This window comes from Lontra canadensis, unplaced genomic scaffold (genome assembly GCF_010015895.1).
Source record: "Lontra canadensis isolate GAN:19392208 unplaced genomic scaffold, GSC_riverotter_1.0 scaffold15, whole genome shotgun sequence".
Classification (NCBI taxonomy): Eukaryota; Metazoa; Chordata; class Mammalia; order Carnivora; family Mustelidae; genus Lontra; species Lontra canadensis.
Window position 1 is genome coordinate 9333580 of NW_022631009.1, and position 12825 is coordinate 9346404.

Consider the following 12825-nt stretch of genomic DNA (forward strand, 5'->3'; position numbering starts at 1 on the left):
ATACATTAAAAATACAACATTTGGGTCTGGAGTTATTATTGTCTTATAATAAGAAGAACTTAATATATTTTAATTTCTTGATCAGGTTCACACATATCTATTTGTTTTCCCTCATAGTAATTATACAGAAATCCAAAATACCCAGAACTGTCTGACTTTCAGATTTAATAATTTAATACTTTGAAAGTCAAAATTAGTGGGTAAAGCATGTGTAACAGAGCCAGAGGGTTTATTGTTCATAAGGATACATTTTTTAATTAAGATAAATTTTGAATTTTTTATCAAAGTAAATTATACATGTGATATCTAAGAAAATAACATAATGTAGATTGCCATTTAAAGTATTTTAAAGCAATGGTCGCCTGCCCTACACTCCCATTTATTCTCCTATTCCTTAGCTGAGTCTTCTATTAATTTCTATTTCTCCTCAATATTCCAGAACTAAGTTATTTTTGTGTATTTTAGCAATTGCCTTTGTCATACATTAATTTGCTTATGCCTCTATTTTTAATTTCATTCATGTTTGAGAATTAGATTGTCAGGCTCTGCTGCTTTTCATGTTAAGTCTTACCCTACAATAAAATATTGACTACTGTCTCTGAGAACATGGGCAGGAAATTTGGACTGACTGATAGGCTTTGCTTTAGAGTATGTGAGTAGGGAGCTATTAGACTATAATCCCTAAGTGCCAAAATAAGGAAAGTTTCTTATTTTATTTTTCTACATAAAAGTAAACACCCGGGCGCCTGGGTGGCTCAGTGGCTTAAAGCCTCTGCCTTCAGCTCAGGTCATGATTTCAGGGTCCTGGGATTGAGCCCCACGTCGGGCTTTCTGCTCCGCAGGGAACCTGCTTCCTCCTCTCTCTCTGCCTGCCTCTCTGCCTAGTTGTGATTTCTCTCTGTCAAATAAATAAAAATATAAAGAAAAAAAAAAGTAAACACCAACATGACCATTCTTTTAAGCTCTTTAAATGCAACATTTTGCTTTTTCTTATAATGTTTTACTCATAAATTCATAAAGTCTTGTGCTATATATAGCTTTTTAGCATTCATTGCATTAATTTATACAAGCAGGCTCTCAGTAAATATTTTTAACCTGAACTGAACCCTAAGAATTTACACAGTTGGTCTATTTTAGAAGATAGTTTTTTTTTTTTTTAATCATGGTTTAAGATTGTATACATTTTAAATCTAAAGAAAATATTTTCAAGAGCTTATGTTGGACACTGGGAGATCGTATTTGTCAGAAGTAGATCCAAAATGATAGCATCCTGTGGTAAGTCCTGCTCAGCGATAAGAAACCCTGCGGTTTATCTCATGAGAATGTCACACGTATTAAATGATAGCAGAACAAAATATCTGTACCTGCAATGCACTTTGTGATTAAAAAAAAAAAAAAGAGGGTGTTTGGAAAATAATTTTTTCTCTGTTTATTTCTCATACTTTAAAAAGTATCTGTTGAAACTCTGTGTTACTTTAGTTATCTGTGGACATACTGGATTAAAGTAGAAGTCCTATTATTCTTATCCATAAAATCACTCAATATTATGTAAAGGTAATGAAACACAACTAGTGACAGATTCCATATTTTTACTTAATATTCATTATTTGATTTATTTCATCTAATGGCATTATAGTTGTTTACATAAACACACCCTAGCCTGATCTAGAGCACTAGCCATTTCTTATCTCTTAGCCTCTCTCCTGGCTAGTTTCTCTCTTTCCTGTATTTTCTGATAAAATCTCTTATGAACACAGCAAAGTAATCGTTCAAACATATGTCAGATTGGGGCCAGAGTGGCTCAGTTAGTTGAGTGTCTGACTCTTGATTTTGACTCCAGTCATGGTCTCTGGGTCATGGGATCGAGCCCTGTGTTGGGCTCTGTGCTCAGCTTGGAGTCTGTTTGGGATTCTCTTTTTCCATCTCCCTCTGTCCTTTCCCCTGCTCACATGTTCACTCTCTCTATATATAAATAACTACACAAATAAACAAAATCTTTTTAAAAAATAAATAAATGAATAAAAACACATGTCAAATTATATCAAAATCCACCATTGGATTTCTAAATCTGAGTTAACTCCACAGATCTTATAATATGAAGTTCCTTAACTTGCCTATGTATACTCTAACCTCTTTACTATTCTCCCTCTCTACTACACTCTTTGGGCCACAGATGCCCCCTAGATGTTTCTAGTTCACACTTCTGCCTCAGGACTTTTGCACTTGCTGTCCTTTCTGTCTGAATGCTTTTCTGGCTGAAGCTCTCATATTTCCTTTAGGCATATTATTAGTGGAAAAACATTCCGATTTATCCTCCCCTTGCTCCCTAAAGCTTCCAGGATGGAGTCAAATAAATCTAAAGTTGAAATAATAGGTCCTTGGTAAAGATATCTCTGGTGTGTGTAAAGCCCATTATTCCGGAGCTTTAGAACTTTGAAAGGTAAATCATTAAATTTGGGAGTACTAGCCGTAGTACTAATACAATATTCTTAGTTGAGGTAGAGTTGACATATTTGTTTCAGGTGTACAACATAATGATTTGATATTTGTATATATTGTGAGATGTTCACCACAATAAGTATAGTTAACATCCATCACTGTACAGTTTATGATTTCTTTCTTATGATAAATAATTTTAAGATTTACTCTCTTAGTAATTCTCAAATATGCAAGACAGTATTGTTAACTATATCATCATGCTATACCCGTGACTTATTTATTTTATATCTGGACCAATGCATTATTCTTGATCTTTTCCACTAAGGCATACAGTGAGCATGCAATGACAGTAAATTATAATAATAAGACCCTAAGAATAAACATATTTGGAGAAACCATTAGAGAGAATAGAAGAGATGGTGTAATGCCTTCTTTTTTTTTTTCCAGGCATTCAAAAGTACAATTATATGCCTAGTCCTGCACTAACTATGAATTCAATATGGTTCTTACCTTTAGAGAATTTATAATCAGATGAGATAAGGACAAGTAAGGTCCATTGCTAGAAATAAAAACAGAGCTGCGAGCACAGCATGGCAGCGCATCTGACCTGGTTACAAAGAGAGATCAGGGAAGTCTTCCTTATGAAAGTGACACATGAGCTGAATCCTAAAAATATAAATAAGGAGGAACCAGGTGAGGTACAAGACATAAGGAGATGGTGTGTTTCACACCTAGGGTTTAGCATTTATAAACACGTAGAGGAAAGAGCAAACAGGCAAAGTAGATAGAATTTGAAGCAACTCAACAAGAAAGCCCATAGAGAGGACTGATAAGAGATAATAACTTGTCTGTGCTGAGAACAGTTTGAAGTTCTCTACACATATTATTTTATGCCTTACTACAACTCCGTGAATTAGGGACTACTAATATTCTCATTTACAGATAAGGAAACCAAGACACAAAAACATGTTCAGTCACTTGTTTAAAGTCACAGTTGCCTACCAGTAGTTTTGGAGTCCAGGCTTAATCACTGTCCTCTAGGTAGGCTGATTAATTTTACGAATGACCTTGCATTGATCTTTTTTATATCTCTGGAGCCTAACAGTTATGGCATATTTCAGATGGTTAAATGTTTCATGAATGGATGCATGGCTTCAAAAATAAGTGGTGCGATTTTGGGTTCCCCATTTATTTCTGATACCTTCCTCCAAGTTAAGTATGAGAGTTAAGAAAAAGCAGATTCCTACCAATAACTAATAAAAAGTGTTCATCTGAAATGCATTTTTGCATTTCATTTGAAACACAACCTTATACAGAATGCAAATACCCTAACAGATATAGTCAGTGTTAGTTCCTTTGAACATCTGCACCATTATTTTCAATCTCTTTGTTTCTCTCATGCTAATATAAGTCTTAGATTCTAGGGATGGAAAAAAGATTATGTAACTCAGTCACTGATAACTATAATTCTGTCCAAAGTACATACACATGAGTGTTATGATTAGACATCCAGTAGTCATCTGGCACCATTCATTGTTCAACTTTCAACTCTATGTGGAATGATAAAAGCTTTAAATAAAAATGCTAAATAAATAAATAGCCCTCTTGTACTATCAACTGAAGAGAAAATTTGAAACAAACAAAATGAAAAATAAAAAGTTCATTTCATAATTATACCTCTCCAACTTTACAGTTATCTCTCATTAGTAACATCATTTGACCTACTTTTAATTAAATCATATTGCTTTAGTGCATGAAGTAGCTAACTGAAGTTTTAGTCCAGATCTTCTGCTTAAACGGCATGACTTGCCTTGGGCTAATCTCTTATTCCAAATGTCCTTGAGGTTTATAGAATTTTTTTTTGAGATTTAAAGCAAGTGTGAAGTCCCATTGCATTATAAATGAATATAGACATTATGTAATCTAATATACTGAGCCATTTAGCATTTGATGCCATTTAAATATGTGACATAATTAAAGCGTGTGGATGAAAGACTCATAAAACAAAAGCCTAGTGGTAAATTATTTCTGAGTATCATCAAATATCTGCCTTTCATTAGCTATACATAGGAATATGTTCACAGACATAATATATGGGTTATGTGTCAGAATCAGGTTCTACAAAGAAGTATAATGTATTTCCTATTTTTTAAGTAAGCTCTAAGGCCCAATAAGGGGCTTAAACTCATGACCCCAGATCAAGAGTCACAATCTCTACCAACTGAGTCAGACAGGCACTCCAAATGTATTTTCTATTTTAAAAATTTAAAGTAGTATTGAGATAAAACCAAAGCATGTTTTGTTTTCATATGGAGGGGGTGGAATATTATTTAAAATGAAACTGGGAGGGAAACTAATGGGATTGAGTACCTGCTATTTCCAGACACTCTTACTGACATTTTCACTCCAGTTGGCCTCCTGCATGCTAGTCTAGAGAATCATTAGCATTGTTATAAATAAATCCCTGCTGTTATGAATTCTGGAGCATTCTATGTCGAGTTCCCTATGTAAGAAGCAATCTGATTGCAAATCAATGCTTATAATTCAGAACATATTTTCTTGTGACCACTGACTTGGAGCTCCTATTTAAACAATTTTTATTTTCTCTGCCCTTGGCATCTCAGCCACTACGCCATGTCTCCAGATGGGTAGTTGCATGGCCTCTCATTGTGCGAAGAATCCCATGTTCTCCACCACCATGTAGTTTTTATGTTGAAGTCAGACTTCAAACATGCCTCCCTAATGTGTTACCCCTTTTTACAGAAAAACAAAAAAATAATTTACTTATACAGAAAACTGAATCAGCCCACAGCTTTTCTCCTTATAGATAAAGAAAGTAAAGGATACAACAGTAACTATTTGGTCATGTTGAGAATCAAACTGTATTGGAGAACTCTTTTGGAGAAACAAATATCCTACTAAAAAGTTCAACCCACAAAACCTAGAGAGAAAGAAAGCAGGTATATTATTGAATAAGCATATTTGGAATATAATGAACATTGCAGGCTGGTTTTGAAAGATGCTACAAAGACCAGACAGAATCTCATACAAATGTATAAAGAACCAATAACTCTTCTTTTATCTCCTTGAGAGACAAACTGATGTAACTTGTCTCTGTATACCTTGTGACTATACCTTGTATAGTCAGCTGAGGTGAAAAGGGGACCGAAGAAGCCTCGAGAGGCAAGGATGGCTCCTCCCAAACCAGGTGCAGCCAAAGAGAAGGCTCCCAAGAAAGGCAGCCAGACCAAAGACCAAGAGGCAAGAGTGAGGGAGGCCAGGAAGGCCTCTCAACAGCCAGACAAGGCCCCATGGGCTCCTCCCAGTGACACTGGGCTCAGTGAGAAGTCAAAGGTGAAAGGCAGAAGGAAGAGCCAAGGTGGTGAGGCCCCCAGGAAGACAAAAGCTGGGAGTCAGAGTGTAAAATCCACGGTCCCTAAGGGCAAGAATGGTGCTGCTTCTCCAGCCAAAAAGAAGGAAAACCACATCCCTAAAGATGAGTATTATTTAGTCATCTGGCACGATTTAGAAATGGTGAATTTCTAAAGTATGTTTCTAGAAGGCCAGCAGTCTTGCCCTGTAAAATCAAAAGGTTGGGCCTATTATGGTTTGAAACAGACACCCTAAAGGAGGTTGCTGCTTCCTTTCCCTTTATTAAACACAGAAAATTTCATTTTACACTTATATTAAGCCAGTGAGCCTTTCACTTCAAGACATACACATTAAAAAAAAAAAAAAAAAAGACAATACAGAGCTCTCTGTGCAAGAGGGAATTTGGTTCTTAATCCTAAATCCCAAAACCAGTCAGTTAGATTGAAATATGTGGGAGAGTTAGTGAGTAAATCTGAACCATATTGAGGTTCTAAATAGCTTCAAACCTAAGCCAACCCCAAGACGGGGTATTTCTCCCCACGTTCCTAAACTGAGTTTTAGGACTTTTCTGATTCAGGAAAGAACTGATCTGTCCTATTAGGAAAAGAGACAATTATAACATATTTATTGAAAGCCATTATATAAACAGATACCATGCTTGATTCCAGAAGTATAAATAGTGTATAAAAAGGAAATGGAAACTTTGACTTAATAGATTTTGGTAGTTCAGAGACAGAGACAGACCCTATATAATTAAGTGGCTTTATAGAAATATAAATACAAAATAAGTTGTACTTAAGTGTTCTGAACATAATGGAATGCTGTTATGATGGGATCCTCTGAACTAGTCTAGAAGACAGGGATGACATCCCTGAGAAATCATGTTTGTGAAGCAATCAGGCAGGAGTAATAAGTTGTCACAGAGGATTTTTTTAAGTTCATTTTGTACTGATATATTAACTTTTAAAATAATTTTTAAACAATAAAAATTGCCATCACTTAAAGTCAATGAGTTGGAAACCAAACTAAGCAATGAAGAGGGATTTTAGTTTTTAAAAAACATCAACAATTCAACTAAAACCATTTTAAAAACTTGTCTTCCCATATACACTTTTCTACAAAATCATAGACTAGTGATTACTAGGGACCTGGGAATATAGGGAATAGGGAGCGACTGCTTATGAATATGGGAATTCCTTTGGGGATTACAGAAATATTCTAAAATTAGAGGGTTGGTTACACTACTTCATGAATATGGTATAAAAGACCCACTCAATTGTATATTTTAAAAGGGTGAATTTTATGGTATATGAATTATACCTCAATTTTGAAAATGAGGTTAAAAGTGAGTGACATAGGCATCACAGATACTACTAACATCTTTACTATTAGTAGAATTTATTTATGGTAGCATGGCAAATCTATCCAAGGAATATAGCTACTCATAGGTCTGTGTCATAGTACGATTCTTCTTTCTTTAAGAACACACTCTGATGGAGAACATAGCTCATCGAGCACTGGGGCATGAAGGAAAGGCCTTCCTAGCCAGCAAAATCAAATGAGTGAGTCCAGGCAATCAGTGAGGTGACAGATGTAGAAGCTCATATGCTTCTAAGTTTACTTAGTGAGTGATTAAAATAGTTTACAAGCCACTGATTACAACATGGAGATGGATTTTTTTTTTTTTAGTGTTAAACAGGAGTGTGGAATTTTACCACAAAATTAATTCACAAGTAATAAAGACTGATTTTTTTTTTTTTTAGGTGACAGATGAGGTAGTAGGAAACTCATGGCAATATTAACTTTAGTTTTCCAGATAAATAAATGTGAATGTACCAGAACTAATGGAGAAAGAAATGAAAATCAAAATAAATAAGTTACTTAGAGTAACAGTTTATAATTTAAAGAAATAATTATTACCTTTATGCTAGAATAGCCTTATTGGAAGCTTATCGTTTAAGATAAACAAAATGAAATGATTATACAGGAGACATGAAGAGAATCATGAAATGAATGGCTGAAAAAAAAAAAAGAAGAAATGAATGGCTGAATAATTGGATTTTTTTTTTAAGCTAAGAACAAGGTTTTAAACAAAGGACAGAAGAAGCAATAGTAATTTTAATCTCAAAGTCAATACTGGGAGTATCAGTTGTCTGTATTATAAATTCAATTCCAGAGTTTAAGGGTTATGAAAGGACTTCTCTTAAAAAAAAAAAAAAAAAAAGAAAAGAAAGGTGGGAGGGGAAAAGCTCAATGGGTAATACAGCTTTCAAATACTTTCTAAACCAGGATTTTTGATTTGTGACATTCAATCAGGCTATATCAGGGCATAAGTAATTTACTAGAAGTGGGCCAGCACTTTTGTAAGGTAGAGAGTTCTTTCAAACTGAAGGAGTCACAGGCTACATCTAGTAAATTATTGATTTAATATACCATATTGCTCTTTTGTGACCTACAAGAATTCATCACTTTTAAAAGTACCTAACTTGCTTTCTGAGAAAAATTTATATATTATATAATAATTTTTATTATAGAGTATATTTGATAATAAATTAAACATTACACAGGTGAAAAGACAGATTTGAAATTGAAAGTAGCTCAAGGCTGTGTTGCATGTATTACAGTCTCAAATATATGTGGATTCAAATAGTATCTCTTCCATAAAAATGGTTTGGGATTCTTCTATTTCACTTACTGGGAAGTTCTTTGTTCTTCTTCCTCAGTCTTCCTCCTTCATCCCACACACATGATCAAACCATGGGTGGGGAGTCCTTTTCACTAAATGACTAGAAGTCTTGAAACTCATTTGCAGACTCATCCTCTGATTTCCCTGGAAATACCACATCTGTCTACTGTGTATTTTATACTGCAAGAATAAAACACACATACAGAGTATAGTTATAGTACAGGCACATTTTACTTATACAAATCAAGCCATATAAATTCAGCTAAAGAGAATTAAAAAAATATATGAGAACAAGAAAAATCATACAAAATTAAACTGTATGAGTGATATCACTCACTCAATGAAGGTATGCTCCAGATTGATAAAATGTTAGCGTGGATTTGCTACTGTAAAATGGTAGACATGAGTTTGCTATTCCTTCAGTGGAACTCAATATCCATGTGGCTGTCATGAGTTCTGTCATTGGACATATTTTTCCAATGTTTACATACATATGTTTAAATGTATTTAAATATTTAAAAATTTTAAGTATCTTAAATTATTTAAATATTTAAATATTTAAATAAGAATGTTTAAATACATATCTTTCACATAATATTGTCTCTAAATGTAAAGCAACAGTGATTCCTAGTAACCAGAATATTTCAATCACAGAAAAAAAAAAGTAGGCTTATATGGATTTATTAAGAGAGGGTAGGTCTCAATTCTGTCTGGGATTTAAGTGAATTTCTCGGGTAATTTAAACTAAATGAAATGTTTCTGTTTTATGTTGATGATGGAACAGCATTTTATAGTAGCCTGCCTAGTCTTGCAAAGATAGTTCATTCAGTCATCCCACAGACATTTATGGAGACCGTAATGTTTATCAGAATTGTTCTAGAAAGAGAAGAGAAATATGATAAGACTTGTCTGTTAGAAAAATCATTAGCAGTGGTGAGAACTTCTGGGGATGGGTGGAGCTAGTTGTCTGTTGGAAGAGCCCAAGTGAAAACTGTTGAGAATCTGGATTGTGGCAGTTACCTGTGGCAGAGAGGAGAGAGAAACTGATGAGCTATGTAAGGGAACAACTAGCAAATTGATGTATTGGACCCCAAGAGTCAGGGAAAGCGTGTCAAGAATAATAGTACTTATAATAGGCTAAGTCCGACATTTTAAATCTTTAAAATACTTCAGCTCTACGTGCATACATAAAACAATTCTTTAGTACTACAAAATTATAATCAATTATAGGCAATAACATAAATGTTAGGATTATTGCCAAAGTGAAAGCACATTCTGGAATCATCAGTCTGGCATTTTGCAAAGTGTGTTCTAGGGAACATTGGTCCTGGGAGACATTACACTGAAACAGTGTCCATGATCAAATAATTGTGTAAGTAGGAACATGACATTCCCCAGATCTTACTAAAGCATAGTGAGGCCATATAGAGAAGAACTCTTTTTTTTTTTTTTATTCATGTATTTCCCAAACTTACTTAGCCATAAGTAAGTTTCTTCTCTTTTCCTAATGAATGTGTTCTACAACAATGTTATTAAGCATAGATTTAAGAGGTAGTCAGATGTATCAAATAGGTTATAATCAGGAACAGGTACAGATGAGTTCTTACATTTAATGCATTCCGAGGGATATGGGCTATTTAAAGAAACACAGCAAGTGTGACAAATGGCCCACAGGTACAATTCAAATGGGAAAAATAAGCATAGCATTCAAAGTTTTGGCTGGCTTCTGACTTCTACTGATTGTTAACAGAGCCAGAAAAAATAAAGGCTTCCATTTCTGTACTATCCAGTAAGATGAAATTAAAACAGGAAGAGAGAGTATAAAAAGCTTCTAGGAACCAATATTAGGAGAATTAGTAAAGTTGCTCTGGCTTAGTCATTATTGCATTTGATTTTTAGAAACAGGACAGATTAAAATAAATTGGTATCTCAGTGCACAGTTAATTTTCCCTTATTTATATTATCTGCACACTGCATAAAATAGTGTGTCACTATAGTATTCAATATAACTTATTATAAACTAGGACATGCTATAAGCACTGACCAGAAGAAACGTAAAATTATTGCTACTAGTCCAAATAACAGAATCTAACATAGTATTAATTACCCTAAGAACATATGATTATACTGCAACCTCATATATATTCACCAGTGGTTTAAAAAAAAAACTTCACATTTTTTATATTTATAAATGATATTTTTTAAAAAGCTGTCTTAAATGTCCATTATGCAAAATAAAATGTGAAAAGCAAATTGAGACTGTCAGAGGCATATTAATGTGGGATGCAGAATGTTCATGACTAAGTCACAAAGCTGAACTTGAGGTAGAAGATCTCATTTCTATTCATACTTCCCAAATATAAAAATAAGAATTACTGTCACAGACACTCAAAGTATTGTAATTATGGAGCACCTTAAAATCAGAAGGAAAGTTCACATAAAACATACTACTCATTCTTGAATGATTCTCTCATCAGTAGTATTATCAGTGAAATAAAGTTATCAGTGTTGAACTAAGAATGCACCTGACTACTGTAATCTCAAACAATAATGAGTGATTGGTTTTCATCATTACTGCCAATTTGGTTATCATCATCACTGCCAATTTGTTGTTCTGTGGAGTTCTAATTTTAGTATGTTTAATTCTAGCTATTTATTACCATTTTATAGAACATTAAAAGGCGGAACATTCATTAGCCACCCTGTGTAATACAAGATACTATTGGGGTTGTATGTATGTGTTTTAAATATATTACTATATTTTAAACTCTGGCCAGGAATCCATCAAAATGTTTACTTTTTCAAATGTCAGGACTCTTCTCGAGTCACCTAACACAACACTGACTGCATCCAGCTCTCTTTAAAAGGAAAATCCACCATTAACTCCAATACATTTCCAACATACAATTAAATCTACGCAATTCTGGTTTCCTTCAACCCTTTTCTCAGGTTACAGAGGAGTGTCCCTGAAGTTTTCCAAAGCAAATCACTCAACTTTTGTTCTTGATCTTACCTTTTCCTAGACTCTAGGGCTGCCTCTGATTTTCCCTTTGTAATGACTCCTTCCTCCTATTAAACAAAACAATAACAAAAACTCAGCTTCCCACCTTTCCCTAACTACTCCTTACATTCTCCTTTAGTTGATGATTAAGGTTCTGATTACTTCCGTATTTCTTTATAGACCACTTATTCTCTGTTTTTGTTTTGTTTTGTTTTTAAAGATTTTATTTATTTATTTATTTGACAAACGAGATCACAAATAGGCAGAGAGAAAGGAGGGGAAGCAGCTCCCCGCTGAGCAGAGAGCCCAGATGTGGGGCTTGATCCCAGGACCCCTCGATCAAGATCCCAGGCAAAGGCAGAGGCTTTAACCCACGGAGCCACCCAGGCGCCCCAAGACCCCTTATTCTTATTCCAACTACAATCTACCTACCATGTCTCTACTTCAAGGCTTAGCAAACTTTTTTTCTGTAAAGGGCCAGATGGTATTGTGGGATTTTGGCCGCATACGTCACCATCACATACGCTTAGTTTTGTTTTGTAACTGTAGGAATGTTAAAAAACAAACAAACAAAAAAAACTCATTTTGAGCTGGATTTGGTTGGCAGGCTGTAATTTACAGAAAGCTGCTCTAGTTGAAACTGTTGTATTAATGATCCCCAAAATTCCCGTTTTGCTTGGGAGTCCTCTCTGCACAAGTTCGAAGCCGATTAACGGAAAGGCTGAAGAAAAGCAAACTGTTAGCTTTAATATGGATAAAAGCAGACGAGCTCACACAGTACGCTTTCTAAGGCCACTACAGGTGTCCCTCAACAATCAGTCACTCTCTCACCAGACTCGCCCTGTAATACTTACACGGCAGAGGAGCAGACCAGCCAGTGGGTTCTTCAAGCAGAATGGCCCCCATCTGCAGTATAGTAGAAATTCCTGTCCTGGGCTCACCAATGGGGAACCTCATTCTACCTCTACCTCGGGGGAAATTAGGGGCGGGGCCAGAGGGCCTGCAGTTAGGCCAGAATCCCTCCTTGAGAAAATCATGGACAGAGGGAAGACCCTACTCTGTGACACTCCAGGTCGCCAAATCCACACAGACTCCTTTTTCATTTATTCCCACTTTGCAACACTTAACGCTGTTAAACACTTTCTTTTAACTTCTTTTTCTCCCTTGGCTTCCAAGACACTATTTTCTCTGTTGGCACCCTCTATCTGATCCTAACCTTGGCTTTCCCCAGACCTCGTCTTCAGCCATCTTTTTTTTCACTCTGCATAGTTTTCTGGGTGATCTCATTCACTTAGAGAATATCAGCTATCATCTTTATGTTTTCAAT

General features: G+C 35.0%; 1 protein-coding gene across 2 annotated transcripts in view; it reads left to right on the forward strand.

Annotated features, from left to right (window-relative positions):
* Positions 1-12825, forward strand: part of CSMD3 (CUB and Sushi multiple domains 3) — a 1221727-nt gene that overhangs the window by 970873 nt on the left and 238029 nt on the right. The window lies entirely within an intron of this gene.